The sequence below is a fragment of the Lepidochelys olivacea genome (assembly GCF_965140295.1).
Source record: "Lepidochelys olivacea isolate rLepOli2 genome assembly, chromosome: 11".
NCBI classification, from domain to species: domain Eukaryota; kingdom Metazoa; phylum Chordata; order Testudines; family Cheloniidae; genus Lepidochelys; species Lepidochelys olivacea.
The window spans coordinates 17,587,764-17,604,433 of NC_140421.1; the positions used below are offsets into that span (position 1 = coordinate 17,587,764).

Here is a 16,670-nt window from a genome sequence, read left to right on the forward strand (position 1 = left end):
ATTCCTGTGACTTTCTAGGCCTTGCAATGGTCAGTATCACAGTGCATAAGCCATCCTAAGTGGCTTCACTTGGACTACTCATCTAAGACAGACTTGCATGATCAAGTCTACATAAATTAAGGTCCCAGTCCTACCAGCTGCTAAATGACCTATGCTAGGTGTTGTGTGCAACCAACCCCAGTGAGCTCAGTGGCATTCAGCACTTTACAGAATTGGACCCTCAATCAGTAGCACTTTTTAAGGTCACTAAAAACACGGCATGAAGGCTGAGAGTTGATAAAGATTTATAGGTACGTTAATTCTGTGTGCCAATGAGGCTGCATATCAATAACTGTAAATAACTGATTAATTATATTTCTGTTAAGGTACCCAAGCACAGTTGAGGATTTGTGTCCAAAAAACATTTGTCTATTTGGCAGACCAAAATTGACAAGTAAGCTGTGTGCTCAAAACATAACACTTACACAGGGTTACCAACCCTCCAGGATTGGCCTGGAGTCTCCAGGATTTAAAGATTAATCTTTAATTAAAGATCATATCATGTGATTACATCTCCAGGAATATATCCAACCAAAACTGGCAACCCTACACTTACATTTGGTGTGTATGGACTGCTAAAGCTGACTCTAAGGACTGGGATCATAGCGTATGTCCTTAACTCTAACATGCTGGTTTCATAGAAAACTGCACATCATATCCTTCTGTTACTTCAAGATGAGCTGTAGTAAAAGCATATGGACTAGTTTCTCAGCTGTCATAAATTGGTGCAGCTCCATTTTGATCAATGCAGTTATGCTGATTTGCACACACTTGAGAATCTGGACTCATTTTAAACAGTTTAAACGGTGTGTCATTTTTATTCCATTAAGTCTACAGGAATTTTGCCATTAACTTAAATGGGTGTCGGATCAGGCCCTTAGCCTGCCACATGTTTTCTTTTGCCTCAGAAGCAAATGAGCAAATTACTACTTTTGTATATTCCACGTCTGGAAGTTAAACCCATCCCCTTCCTGTGAATAAGGACAGCTGCTAGGAAACTTCTTGATTGGAGTGCCTCTGTATTGATTCCTAGTCGCTGTCACATAGCAGCTATTGAGACCATGATAAAAGCCCTGTAGCAGTGTGTGGTGTTTAGATGTTGCTTGTAACTATTAGAATTGGAAGCACTGGCTGTTGGGAGTCTGAAAGGACAGGAAACAGGAAGGAGGGGGGAGGAGTTGAAGAGGCCGAGGGAAAGCTACTGAGCGTGCAGCAGCAGCTGGGAAAAAGAGGTTTCCACTTTAAAAAATAAAGTCCTGTTGAAGTTTGTTAGTACTTTGCCGGGCTACTACAACACAGTGTCCAGCCACACCAGCCTGCCTTTTCACACTCTTATCCGTGACCTTCAATGAACTTCCAGGTGGACTTCTCATAATACATCATTTTCCCCAACTAAAATGTCCCTGTGAAGCCTCCTTCTCAATATAAAAAGGAGAGCTTCGAGCTAAATTTACTAACGGTTCTAATACTGAATACATTTCCTTATTTATTTATAAATTAGCATGTTGAGTCAAGTAACTTTCTCTATCAAAATATTTGATGCAATTTCTCAGAAACATGTACTTAATTGCAGTACATATTAAAACTGATGAATGATTTAAGATCTTAACAAATAATTTGCTTTTTAAAATCAGAAATGTTTCACAGGTTTCCGAGTCACACTGACTTCTAAAACGTGTTAATGATCAAAACTAGTGGGCCAAATCCAGCTCACCTGGCTTGCATGAACAGCCCTGCTACTATTTACATGAGCAGGACAGTAGGATCTGACTCCAGGGTGATGTACATTTATATCTATCCTGAAATAACTGTGGATGTGGCAAGTCTTTTTAAAGACATTAAAACAGGCATATCAGTTTCATTATATAGGTTATATATCAAAAGCTCATATCTCTTCCCAGTTAATATATTTCACAGTATAATTAGAAAGTCACACCAGCGGGAGTGGGACGTTCTTCAAAATGGCATCCACTGTCATGCAAGTCATGCTATTGGGGGCGGTGCAGCACACTTTTCAAAAAGATATCCTCCATGCGGCATGACCTCGCACACATGGTGCACATGAGGTCATGCTGGCAGAGGCAGGCTCATGCCGTTCCCGAAAGTACCAGAATGTCCAGTATTCTGGGAATGCGGCAGTGGCCACCCACTCCTCACCAGGCCAGGATTAGGGATGCAATACAGGTGCCCCCTTGACACCAGCGGTGCAGGCTGAGGGATGTGCTGGCCATTACTTCCTACAGCCCCCATTGGCCTGTCACGGCGAACCACAGCCAGTGGGAGCTGCAATTGGCCAAACTTGCGGACGCTGCAGGTAAACAAACCGTCCCAGCCCACCAGCGGATTTCGCTGGCGGGCCACCTGCCAGAAGTTGCTGATCCCTGGTATAGTGCATCCATTGAATTGGGAGGCAACATCCACATTGCCTCTGGGACAATGCAGATCACAAAGCCCAAATACAGGACATGAGAGCTGGGGTCAAAGCGTTCTTCATCAAGGGGATGTGGTAATGGAATGACCTTCCAAAAGAGATCAAGCAAACCCAATGTCTGAGCACCTTTAGGTAACATTGTGAAGCCGCTCTCTTAGAAAAAGTCTTTCCACCATAGTAATAACAACAATCACAACAATAAGAAAAGGAGTACTTGTGGCACCTTAGAGACTAACCAATTTATTTGAGCATAAGCTTTCGTGAGCTACAGCTCACTTCATAGGATGCATACTGTGGAAACTGCAGAAGACATTATATACACAGAGACGATGAAACAAATACCTCCTCCCAACCCACTCTCCTGCTGGTAATAGGATCCAGACTCCAGCGAGAAACTGCTGAATTGGAATTCATTTGCAAATTGGATACTATTAATTTAGGCTTAAATAGAGACTGGGAGTGGCTAAGTCATTATACAAGGTAGCCTATTTCCCCTTGTTTTTTCCTACCCCCCACTCTCCCCCCCTCCCCAGGCGTTCTGGTTAAACTTGGATTTATGCTGGAAATGGCCCACCTTGATTATCATACACATTGTAAGGAGAGTGGTCACTCTGGACAAGCTATTACCAGCAGGAGAGTGAGTTTGTGTATGTGGGGCGGGGGGGGGAGAAAACCTGGATTTGTGCTGGAAATGGCCCAACTTGATTATCATACACATTGTAAGGAGAGTGATCACTTTCGATAAGCTATTACCAGCATGAGAGTGGGGTGGGAGGAGGTATTGTTTCATGGTCTTTGTGTATATAATGTCTTCTGCAGTTTCCACAGTATGCATCCGATGAAGTGAGCTGTAGCTCACGAAAGCTTATGCTCAAATAAATTGGTTAGTCTCTAAGGTGCCACAAGTACTCCTTTTCTTTTTGCGAATACAGACTAACACGGCTGTTACTGTGAAACCAATCACAACAATGACATCCATCTACCCAAATAACATTCCCACCCCCAAAAAATAAAAATAAAGATGTCTAACAAGCCATCAACCAAAAAGAAAAAACACTCCGAAAATTACCCCACGCAGATTTTTTACCCCACAAAGGGAGAAGAGCACAATACTCCATGAAGTCCACAGGGGATCTCACTCTTGCTATTTAGATTGTAGTATATGAGCTCTCTGCACATAAAGTGATGGATTGCAGTATGATAGATAGTAAATTTAAAAAATTCAGAACACGAAAATGATGAAGAGTTTGATGATTTGTTTAACATATATGACTTCACTCACATAAATAATCCTTGGAAAAAATGTTCTGGCCACCCATTGTATGCAATATGTGTCAAGAATACAATGCAAGTCAAGAAGAGCTCGTTTTTCCATATGAAATATTAGGAAGTATATAATATATAGTAATTTCAGAAGTTTTGCAGGAAAATACCAATAACAGTGAGAATTTGTTTGTTTTGACAAGTGTAAAGCTTGACATAAATACAGTAGTGTGTGGTATGTGAGCATGATAAAAATTCAGTTTTCTTTTGGCAGCTACTACTTTACTCATCAATAACCACTGAGTATTAAATTGTTACATCTCACTCTGTAACCATCTACAAAAGACTATCCATGGCAACACAAGCAAAGCCAATATCACATGAAAGAACTGGCTAGTCAAGCGTACACTATGAAATGAAAGGTTTCAGAGTAACAGCCGTGTTAGTCTGTATTCGCAAAAAGAAAAGGAGTACTTGTGGCACCTTAGAGACTAACCAATTTATTTGAGCATAAGCTTTCGTGAGCTACAGCTCACTTCATCGGATGCATACATCACGAAAGCTCACGAAAGCTCATGCTCAAATAAATTGGTTAGTCTCTAAGGTGCCACAAGTACTCCTTTTCTTTTTATGAAATGAAACTAAGAGCTCTGCTTCATAAGCTACATATGCTGAATTTGAGCAGCCAAGATCAGAGGCAATCCTAACATTCCCATGTACACATGCTATTTATATTTTTTAAGTGTACAATCTTTTTATATACATTCATCTGTGTGTATGCTGGCCTGCAAAATCCCATTATCATCAATGGGCATGATTCTGATCTCACATTCAGTAGAAATCAGGAATTGCTGCAGTGGAGTTCTACTGGTGTGACATAAAAGCCAGGCACAGTGTGTTTTGACTATGGCTCAGTTGATAGGTGTGGCTTTGATAAAATGTCAACAGGAAAGAGTCACTTACTCCTCAGGGCTTTGGGTCAGCCCTACATGTAGGAAGTTGTATGTATTGTTATATACTTACACATGACACTAGAACTGGGCTAATAACTTTTTTTTTTTCTTCAGTTTGCTGGCAGTTCGGGGGGAGGGGGAGGGCGGGATTGGTTCAATCTGAATCTGAAAATTCAGAAAAATTTCAGTAAATTGAAAAAGTTAACAAAAAGTTCTTTGAATGGTTGAATGAACTGTTTCATTTCAATTTCTTTCCAGGCACTTCTTAAACATAAAAGCAAAGGAAATGAAGGGCTAGATTCACAAAATATGGAGAGAGAGAGAGAGGAGGAGGTCATGATGCCCATTTTATAAGCTTTTAGCTTAGTGGTTAGGGCACCCAGCCACTTTAATTCTCTCCTCTGCTTGATGTGGAGAAGGGATTTGTACTTTACATCTGGGAGAATTCTGCGCCACTGCACGTGTGCAGAATTTATTTCCCCCACAGATTTCTTTGCTTCCCCGCAGAAAAATAAATTTCTGACAGGGAAGCAAAGAGAAGCCACAAGAACAGTCATGCGACCCTCCCCAGCAGTATGTTTCAGGTGCCCAGGGCAGCTGGCAGAGAGGTAAATCACTGTGGGGCAGAGGGTGGGACTGAGGAAGACCCAGCTAGTGGCTTCTATCCTGTACCAGGCTCAGCTGCTAGTCCCAGCTGGGCTGGGGAGGATGGGAATTCCCCTTTCCCTGCATGGCATCTGGGACCATGCCAGGCCCATCCTCTCAGATTTCTCTCCCAACTGTAGGAATATCTGAAAACTCTCTTGCCCACCACCTGCTTCCTGCACCCATTGCTCCTCAGCTACAGGGGGAGGGATCCCTGTAGAGGGACCTGCTCCCCAATCTGTCCAACTCCCATGCATCCAGACCCCCTCATACCCAGACCCTCCTGCTGAGCCTCACCCCCCCACACACACACACACTCAGAACCCCCACACAATGATCCCTATTCCCCCTGCACCTGGACTACCCCAACTAGCCATGCACACTTGGATCCCCACCTCACCGAGCCCCACTCCCCCAAACCTCTCTGCCAAGCTCTATTCCCCACACCCCTCCGCTGAGCCCCAACCACCTTCACCTGAACCCCCGTGCAGAATTCCATTACCATTGCACCCAAACCCCCCCCCCACAAGCCCCCTGCATCCAGATCCCCCACTGAGCTGCCCGCACCCAGACTGCCCTGCACAGAACTCTCTCAACCCAACCTGGATTTCCCACCCCCTTCCCCACAAATCCCATGCACACACTTGGATCCTGCCTTGCTGAGCCAGCCTGCCCACACCTGGTGCACCTGGCATGGAGAGGTAGGGCCCTGGGGTGTTTCTGGGGCAGGTCTGTTCCTTGCGCTGTGTCAGGGTTGGGTGCAGCCTCACCACTGAGTCCATGTTCTGTGGGGGAGCTGCACAGTGATCTCCCACCTCCGTTAAGCCAGTGGCCTGTGCTCCCCACTACCATGCCTGAGCCTCCACATTTATTTGACAAATAAAATTTGCAGAATTTTAAAATATTGTATACAGAATTATTAATTTTTTGGTGTAGTATGCCCTAAAGAGTCATCCTTGGATCTCCCAGACTGCAGGACAGCACCCTTGCCACCAGGCTAGAAGGTAGACTGAGGTCGGGCTTTCTCAGTCTCTCCTGTTGAAGCTGTTCCACTTTCTCTTAGGCTATGTCTACACCACCACAGTAAGTCGACCTACGCTATGCAACTCCAGCTACATGAATAACGTAGCTGGAGTCAACATACCTTAGGTTGAGTTACCACGGGGTCTACACCACGGGGTTTCGACAGGAGAAAATCTCCCGTGAACTTACCTTACTCTTCTCATAAGTGGTGGAGTCCCAGGGTTAACTGGAGAGCAATCTGTTGTCAATTTGGCAGGTCTTTACTGGACCCACTAAATGGACAGCCGGTGGATCAATCTCAGAGTGTTGATGCCCGCTGTAGCGTAGACCTGCCCTCAGAGCTGCCAACCCTCCACAATTGTCCTGAAGTCTCCAGAATATTAATCTTTAATTAAAGATTATGTCACGTGATGAAACCTCCAGGAATATGTCCCAATCAAAATTGGCAACCCTACATTCTATACAATACTTTAATAGTCAGAGAGAGAAAGTACAAAGAGAAATGACACTATGGCCTGGTGGTTAGTGTGACACTGGCAGAGCAGGTGCCAGCTCATGCCAAGGCTTTAGGCCTCAGCCGAGCACTGACAAATTCATTAGTGACAAATTAATTACTGGAAACCAGCCAGTTTTACCTGTGTGTTAGTATAGTTAAGATGGGTATTGGACTTATAACTGTGAGTTTAGACTTTATAAAATGCTTGTAAATTGCTTCATGCATTAATCTCACTTATAATATCTTTATCACCTGCTATAAGGTAATATTTAATTTTTTGCTTTTTACCTGCTAAAAAAATGTTTGCTCTCAAACTGTGAACCCAAGATCCATCCCCTGTCCATCAGGAAGGCCTATCAAAATTAAATGGGTCATTGTGGGACATCACAAAGACTTTGTTAATTGCTCCTACACACCCAGCAAAAGGGCTCCTTCCATCAACTTGAATACGGGAAGATTCTGAAAGAAAACTTTTAATCTCTTTTGCTCTGTGGACTCTCACAGGGCCAGAACTACGAAATGGAAGCAGAGATCCCCATGGTCAACCTGGATTATCCCTAAAAGACATTCAGAGGTGACAGATTACTACAACTCTGTCACCTTTTAAAACCATAGACTATCTCTCCTTTGTGTATATATGCATGCCTGCTTTAACCTTGTAATAACTCTCTCATTTATTTTCTTAGCGCTTGTCTACACTGGCAATTTACAGCACTGCGACTTTCTCACTCGGGTGTGAAAAAACACACCCCTGAGCGCAGCAAGTTTTAGTGCTGTAAAGTGCCAGTGTAGACAGTGCACCAGCGCTGGGAGCTACGCCCCTCATGGAGGTGGTGTTTTTAAAGCGCTGGGAGAGCTCTCTGCCGCGACCACACAAGCCATGTTAAAGCGCTGCCACGGCAGCGTGTTAACATTGCCAGTGTAGACTAGCCCTTAGATAGATAGTTTAGTACAGGACTGACTACAAGAGTTGTCTTTGGAGAGAGATCTAAGATACAAATTAACCTGGGTAAGTGGCTGTTCCTTTGGGACTGGGAACAATCTGAATGTATTGTGATCTTTGGAGTATAGAAACCATCTATCACCAAGTCCAGTTTCCCTGAGTGGCAAGATAAACTGGAATGCTCACGGGCACTGTCTGTGACTCTCTGGTAAGGCTGCTGTTAGTTTAGGAGTACACACTTGTTACTGGGTTGGTGAAATCTAATTATAGAACATACCACCTGTTTGGGGTCACTACTTCCTGACAAAAAGAAAAGGAGTACTTGTGGCACCTTAGAGACTAACAAATTTATTTGAGCATAAGCTTTCGTGAGCTACAGCTCACTTCATCGGATGCATTCAGTGGAAAATACAGTGGGGAGATTTATATTCACAGAGAACATGAAACAATGGGTGTTATCATACACACTGTAAGGAGAGTGATCACTTAAGATGAGCTAATACCAGCAGGAGGGGGGGGAGGGGGAAGAAAACCTTTTGTAGTGATAATCAAGGTGGGCCATTTCCAGCAATTGACAAGAAAGTCTGAGGAACAGTGGGCGGGGGGGGAGAATAAACATGGGGAACAAGTTTTACTTTTTGTAATGACCCATCCACTCCCAGTCTTTATTCAAGCCTAAGTTAATTGCATCCAGTTTGCAAATTAATTCCAATTCAGCAGTCTCTCATTGGAGTCTATTTTTGAAGCCTTTTTGTTGTAATATTGCAACTTTTAGGTCTGTAATCGAGTGACCAGAGAGACTGAAGTGTTCTCCGACTGGTTTATGAATGTTATAATTCTTGACATCTGATTTGTGTCCATTTATTCTTTTACGTAGAGACTGTCCAGTTTGACCAATGTACATGGCAGAGGGGCATTGCTGGCACATGATGGCATATATCACATTGGCAGATGTGCAGGTGAACGAGCCTCTGATAGTGTGGTTGATGTGATTAGGCCCTATGATGGTGTACATTCCTGACAGACTGCCCTCAGCTTGGCACTCATGAGCCACTCCAGACAGCGTGATAGTTAGGGCACTCACCTGGGCCATGGGAGACCCACGTGCAAATCCCTGCTCCAATGACTATTAATATAGACTAGCACATCTTCAACAGGAGAGTTTGAGACACACCACTCCTACAATCACACCAGAATATCCCACTGCCCCATGTCCAGGTATCTCTGTTACAATGTGGGAGACTCAAGTTCAAATTTCTTTTTCACATCTAGCAGAGGGGGGAACTGAACCCAAGTCCCCCATCATAGGTGATTACCACCAGGCAAAGAGTTTAAAGGTCCCCGTCACCATCACTGATTTGTGAGTGGTGCCTAAATCGGGGGGGGGGGGGGGGGGGAGGGAGAGGAAAGGCCAAAAACTATTCAGTGAATTGGTGTCAAATTCGCGAATAGTTTGGGTTGGCAAAAACTGCATTTTTCTGTGAACAAATGTATTAATTCAAAACAATTCATACAGCTCTACATGACAAAAACACCCTGAATTGTAATGAGACTTCTGGTATTTGCAATGTCACATTCCAGGATGCCTTCAGTGAAGCAAGATGTACCAAGCGGAAAAGAAAACATACATGCATGGAACCCTATTGAAGTCAGTGTGGCCCACACTTGTTTAACAAAGCACAATTTGGCTTTTAATTCCGAGGCTGGCTAACGTACATAGGCATTTCAACTGGGCATAAGCAAAAGGTCATTGTATATGGCAGTAGCTGAAAATACAGAGACGCAAATAGTGGGAAAGATCAGTGGATGCTGCTTTTCAATTGGTTTTGATTATTATGACCTGTAGCAAAGCTGTGCCTACATTTACTATATTTGATGATGACAGCAAAGCTAGAATTGTTATTCAAGCCTTAAGTGACATACCTCATCTTCAAAAAAAAAAAAAAAAAAAAAGTACACTACAGAAGTGGCATATATAATGGCTGGTAGGGTTTCACCTTAGCAAACGTATAGTGATTTTATTTATTTATTTGTTTATCATGTGTGTTTCAATAGCCCAGAACAATATACATTACTTAATAAAATCCTGGAATGCACTGCCATTGAAAGGGTTTTAGGGATTCAAGTTTGCATATTGAAGAAATGTAGGTATTGTCCAATTAGAACAAGAAAGGCCAGCAGGATCTGAGAGTCCATCAAAAGGGATACTATAAACAATATAAGAAAAATTATTATAAGACTGAACAAAGACAAGTAAGGAAAACAATTGGCAGGCATTTAATTTGGTTGGAATAGTCAGGGAGTGCACAGATTTAAAAGGTGACCTAGAACAGAGAGGAAGAAGAGGAGTTTATGCCCTTTTTTGCTTCTTTATGATGTACAAACAAGTCCTGGAAGTGCTTTCCTAAATCAGGATCTTTGAACTCATGAGTCTAGTCAAGCGAATGAGTACTACAATACTGTATTTCAGTAGGGGCTGCAGAGCCAATCCCACAGCAAGCGAAGTGCACCACTTTACGAAAGCACCTCTGAAAATCCAATAGCCCACAAACAAATTCTAGAACTACTTTAAAATCTTGAGTCTTCCAAGTTCATGGGACATTTCATAAAGTGCTGGGTATGCTGGACGATGCTTTTCATGCACTTACAATCTGTAGTTGTAAAATAGTTACCTTTTAAAAGAAAAGTCTATCTCTGGGGCAGATGATGACCTCAGTTCCATCACAGACAATCCAGAGAAACCTCAATGGAGGCAAAGGAAGTAAAACTCCAGTAGAGTTACTCCAGATTTACATTGATAGAACTGAGATCAGATTCTAGCTCAATGACTAGATTAGAAGTTCTGTGCACTTGATCCAAAAGCTAACAGTAGGAAATTTATTTAATTTCTGTAATTTGTTTTCTCAATTAACCAAGGAAAATAAGGACAGCAGTCTAGATACTCAGGTCAGAAGAAATGTTTTGATTTCATTGTTACATCATTATCACCTGCATTAAAATTTCTACTAAAATAATCCTACAAGTTTTGAATATTAGATGGTATATTCCCAACTACATTTAAAAACAGAACTTGTCAGCTCTGACATCTCAAAGTAAATTTTATTGACCTACTAACCTGTAACTCTGGGAAGCCTTGAACTAAAAATGCAATAATGGCTAGCAAATACAAGTCTCCAAACAAAGTGTAATAACCTTAAGTAAACTACTGCCAAGCAAAAGTCCTGCAGATCAAACAGTTCCCACGATGCCTTGTTATATTAACTTGTGAAAAGGTCCCGTGATATCTCCACACTCATGCAGAATAACAGATCACTGCACTTTTGTTTACTTACATAGCTTATCTACAATCCAGAAATGTATACAATCAATCCCTCAGATGTAAATCACTTGCCTATGAAATGTTACCTTGCTTGTTAAAAACTTAGCAAATTTTACAATGATAAACAATGGTTTTATCTTGAATATCATTCTTTTTAAAGCACACGTCTACAATGACTAGGCTTTAAACCATTTCAACAATTAGCCCATAAGTATTACATACAGTTATGAGAACAAAAGGATTACCTAAAATACATGCTGAAAGTAGAATATGAAGTTAGCAACAATGTGTCAACTGTGAGGCCTCCCTCAGAAAGTTGTTATAAACTATGTTTGATTCAAGTGGATGATTCTTAAAGCAAGCTGCAAGGTCAATTTCTTACTTTGTGTACTTTAAGTTTTCAGGAAAACTTTCACTTCAGGAGCAACTCACATATTGGATGATAGGTCTAATACAACTGAAAGGTTTTTTGGAATATGATGAACAGCAACTCATGATTTCACACTTTATTTTTCAGTTTATTTTACATTCTCCTGTCCTTATGTATTTGAATATAAACTAAGTGTAGCTCTAGTTCATTTCCTTCTGAATTAGTTTCTCTCCATCAATATATGATGTGATTACTTATGCCAAGTTTTGTGTCTGTTTGTTTTTTAAACCTCTTCACTTCAACATGAACAAACACTTAGGGTGCTTCTTAATGAATCAAAATATAACAAGAGAGAAAACCTGGCTCCTCTGAAGCAACAGGGTTGAAATGTTTACTCTAATGAAGCATTAAACATTAAAAGCATACAGCATAAAAAGCAAACATCATATTGTTTATCATATTGCTGCTCAAGACAAAATGCTAAGCATATTACGTTCATTAGACTTCCCACCCCCATCCCTCAAAAATGCACAGCCTCTTATAATTCGTATAGTCAAGATTCAGAGGATTTTTTCCTAAGGAAACATAATGTTTATAGACTTTATGTAAAGTATTTGTAAACACTTTACAAGGAAGGAAAGAACTGCTCAGCACAAATTAGCATAAACACTAAACTAAATATTTGATTAGGCTAGGTTTCTCACCCAGAGCATTGGAAGTGATTCCAATCTCAGCCAACCAGACAATTTTTGGATCATTAGGTAAAACAGTTTTTGTTCATATTAAGTGCACAGCCACACACAGAAAATACAGAGCATTCTTCCCTTTTAGTTTGTTACCTGTACTGTACTCCTCTGCTTAGGAAGACGTAAGAGAGTGACCAGCTTTTATAGAAGGGGGGGGGGGAATGGAAGAAGGGAAAATAGATATTTCTATTCTCTGCACCGAATTGATTTCTTTAACAAATTGTTTCCGGAGAGCTTTCAAGAATCATTCTGGGTCAGTAGGACAGGTCTGTTTCAAATGATCAGGCACTGAAGTAAAATTACATGAAAAGCTTCGTTTATCTGAATCAACAGAAGCATACATAATGAAGGGTAGGAATGAAAGCTCTGCAGCAGTCACACAGAAAGCCTAGATAAACCAGCCAGATCACAAGAGGGAAGGCACCAGGATTAATTTTAAAGATTAAAAATTCTAATCATTCTAAAATACACAGGCACCCCCATATCTATGTATACACACACATACAGGGTGCATAGAAAGCTTAGGTTTCTCACTCTCACTGGTCATCTTTAAAATATCATATTTCTGGGCCATCAATCAGAATTAAGCAGCTTATGGATGCGTAGCAATTCGGTACATGTAGTTGCCAGTAGCAACAGGGCACACAATTGTGCAGCTTTCCTCCCTCACACAGGAGCAACAGCAGCAGCCGAGGGAGGAGCAGCGGCAGGAGAGGGGGCAGGGGCAGGAGCAGAAGCAGAAGGGACAGCAGAGTAGGGGCAGGGTCCAGACGGGCGAAGGAGCCAAGGGCCGGGGCAGGGAGAGCAGCAGGGGACGGAGGCCGCGGCAGCATCAGGAGGGACAGGGAGCCTGGGGCTGCAGGGAACTGGCAGCAAGAGAGACAGGGGAAGAAGGGGCAGCAGAAGCGGAAGCAAGACCTCTCACCGGGGCAGCCGCGGAGACAAGAGAGGAGCAGGTGTCCCCTTCACGGCACAAACACGCCTCCCCAGCCGGACCCCCTCCCCCAGCCCGCGGGGCGGCAGCAGCTGGCTGCCCGCCCTCCCCTGCCCCGCGCGGGGACCGGGGCTGCTCCGCCGCGCGCCGCTGTTGCTCCCGCCCCTGCGCGTGGCCCCCCCGGAGCGCGCACGGGCCGCCCGCAGAGCCGGGCGCGGGGCCAGGGGCGGGGAGCAGGTGAGGAGACAGGGCGGCGGCGGCGGGGTGGGGGGCTCGGCTCCTTACCTGGCCTGCGGCGGCACATGCTGGAGCGGGGCGGGGCCGCTACCACCTTACCGGGGCGAGGAGCCGGCCGGGATCCCCCGAGCCGATAAACTTTCCATGGCCCGCCCGCGCGGCCCCGAGCCGCTCTCCCCCGCCGCTGCCGGGGAGCCCCGCGCCTCGCCCGCTCGGTTGCGCTCCCGCGGCTCCTTCCCTGCTGGCTCCCCGGCGGGGCGGCGGGACGCGCCGCATGTGCCCGGGGCGGGCCGGGCCGGGCCGGGCCGCGGGGGCGGCGCGAGGCTCCGCGGGGAGAGTAGCGCGCGCGCGGCCGGGGCGCTGTGTGCGACCCCGCGGCGCGGCCGGGGCCTGCTAATTCCCCCGGCCCCCGCGGAACTGCTTCGGATCGGGGCTGTCAGATCCAGCCCATCTGCTGCAATCATAATCAGTCTCAACTGAATGGCTCTGACAAATCCGCGCCTGCAGCAGGGGTTAGGCGAGCCCGGGGAGGGGAGGGAGGCAGGGAAGAGTGCGGGCTTCTATTGTCTGCTGCGAACTGGGTGCCTGACAGGCAAGACACTTGGACAGGCAGGCTCCGGGGGAGCTGGGAGCCCTGCCCATCCCGCGGTGTACGACAAGGGAGCCCACCCTTGCCCTTGGTCCCCCTGGCCAAACGCTTGCTGCTAATCAACTAAACACGCAGTTGCCTTAACCTGATTATCAGTTCGCCCTGAACGAGCAGGCCAGCGTGCGATGTGCCATTCCCTCCCTCCCCTCGGAGAAAACCAAAAGTGTTGTAAGTGGCAAGTTACACATTAAAACTGTCAACAGATCAGTGACACTCAGAACTAGCTTCAAGTCGGTGCATTTTTTTTTTTAAATCAATATGTTTCGTTTGGGTAGTCAAGGCTTTAATAGGTGACTTTGGCTACAGTGTTAAAGTTGGGGAAGATGTAATTTCTTTGAAGAAGCACTTTAGTATATACACTCGAAATACACTTGCAAAGCCAATATTTTCTTAATAAAGAATATAAAACAAGTCCAGTATCTTCAGGCTTAAAGGGGGAAATCAATGGTGCAAACTATTGTGCTTCTGTACTTCTTAAAAAAGAGAGCTACACAGTTTGTCAGTTTGGTTGTTTTGTTAAACTACTTTGTAACTATACAAGTGCAAAGAATAAAAAAATGTAGTCTTAAATATTCAGAAATATATAATGAATAAATAGATGCCTTTCAAAATATTCTGAAAAGTTGGCAAACACTCACCCAGGTAGAAAGTTCTTGGCCCATTCTGCTGGAATTATTTATCAGAAAAGTGATAAATGGTTACAATTATGCCAGATGGGATCTGTGCCAGTCACACTACTGGATGGATGAGTTACTCCCTTACAAAATTTAGACAACAAAAAAACTTTAGACTATTGTAATACGCAGACAACTCCAATATATGTTTAAAACTCCAACCTTTATGAATAAATTCTAAAAGTTATTTAAGGTAGATGTGGTATATCGCAGTACAAAAGGCACAATGGTCAAATTTCAGGGAGAAAGACTGATTGTAGGGAAAGCAGGAGAAGTGGGGTAGATTTTCTACAGTTTAATTAGCTAAAGTGTTAGGTGTCACAAAACAGGGAGAACTGATGGAGCTCGAGATAATCAGAAAACAACTAGAGAGGCAAAAAGAATGGTACTTGTGGCACCTTAGAGACTAACAAATTTATTAGAGCATAAGCTTTCGTGGGCTACAGCCTACTTCATCGGATGCATAAAATGGAACATATAGTAAGAAGATATATATATACATACACATACAGAGAAGGTGGAAGTTGCCATACAAACTGTAAGAGGCTAATTAATTAAGATGATCAAACACAATGAGACAGGGAAGCTGTTCTAGCCAAACCCCTGGTTTGGTGAGCTTAGCGGTCAGTATCTCATATATCATCACAATGGAACTCATGGTTTTGGCATTTTGGTAAAGGCTGCTTTCCTTACAAATTAGAAAGATATCCTTTTTTGGATATACTAAGATGAAGAAAGCTATGATGCAAGCAAAAGTTAATGAAGCAGTAACAGAATGTGAGGAAAGGGCTACCAGAATGAAGGGGACAGAAATGTAGGTATAAACTGAACAGAATCCCAAATTTGAAGTCAGAAAGGAAATGGCAAAGGACCATTAAAAAGATAAGGAAGCAAGTTCTGGTTTACTACATTCTAATTGGTTTAGAGACATACATACTGTATGTGTTTGCTAGTCTGTAATGTCCCAGACAGCCACTATTCAGCAGAACATGTAAGCATATACATAATTGTAAGTACATGAGTAGTCCCATTGAAGTTAAGACCTAGGTACCCACACTGAAGTCATGCAGTTGCTTAATTGCGAGCGGAATCACAGTGAACAACTTTCCCTGTATTCAGTCAGTAACCATCAATTTTAATGACTGAACATAAAGTATCTTAAGCTTTTGATATAATAGAAATAACATCACTGCAATAAAATGCTATCACAGTTACCAATGTCCCTTGCTTGAAAATAAGCATTTCAGTTTCACCTTGACATTATACTTGCCACATATGGTTTCATCTCAGCATGTAAGTGACAGCAGAAGACCATATACTCATCTTGGTAGCATTCGATTTTTACATTTTTATATATAATTTTAGCAAATAAGATCAATGTTTATTTTAAATGATTTTTAATATTTATTTAAATTTTCACAGGTCTGGGAAATTATCAGGGGCTCAAACAATAACAGGAGAAATTCAGATTTAAAAAATTAAAGCTCTATAAAATGTTAACACATAAATTGTCAACATCACATCAAAATATACAAAGTAAACATCTTTCACTCAAACTCAACAGGTAGTCGAGCAGCATTTTTCTTACTTTGCCTATCTGTAAATTTTGATTATTATCAATGCAAATATTTTTCCATCACTTTGTGTGTGTGTGTGTGTGTGGTGAAGTAGACTTTTACTGCCATTTACTGATAAAAATCTAATCCTTTGAAGTCAGGTGGCTAGTATATATGTTCATTTAAACTATAGTATCAGCAAAAGATTCCTGTATAACTGCATTGATTAAAATTACAAAGCCCAATTACTTTTGGAGGTTTAGATGTGTATGCAAGATGTGTGTGAGAGAACTGCTGTACTAGTCCACTGACTTTATCTCTAAATTATGGATTGTTAAATACAGTGTCATAGAGCATGGAACTTTCTTAGTTTGCATTTCTTTCCAAGCTCT

The 16,670-nt window shown here is 43.0% G+C and overlaps 1 protein-coding gene and 1 long non-coding RNA gene across 2 annotated transcripts in view; one reads left to right on the top strand and one right to left on the bottom strand.

Moving 5' to 3' along the window:
• Positions 1 to 16,670, bottom strand: part of NCKAP5 (NCK associated protein 5) — a 568,803-nt gene that overhangs the window by 353,441 nt on the left and 198,692 nt on the right. The gene's annotated exons all lie outside the window — the stretch shown is intronic.
• Positions 13,321 to 16,670, top strand: part of LOC311528668 — a 37,118-nt gene continuing 33,768 nt past the window's right edge. Inside the window, exon 1 of the long non-coding RNA XR_014713660.1 lies at positions 13,321 to 13,399. This is a non-coding gene — a long non-coding RNA (uncharacterized lncRNA). The remainder of the gene's footprint in view (positions 13,400 to 16,670) is intronic.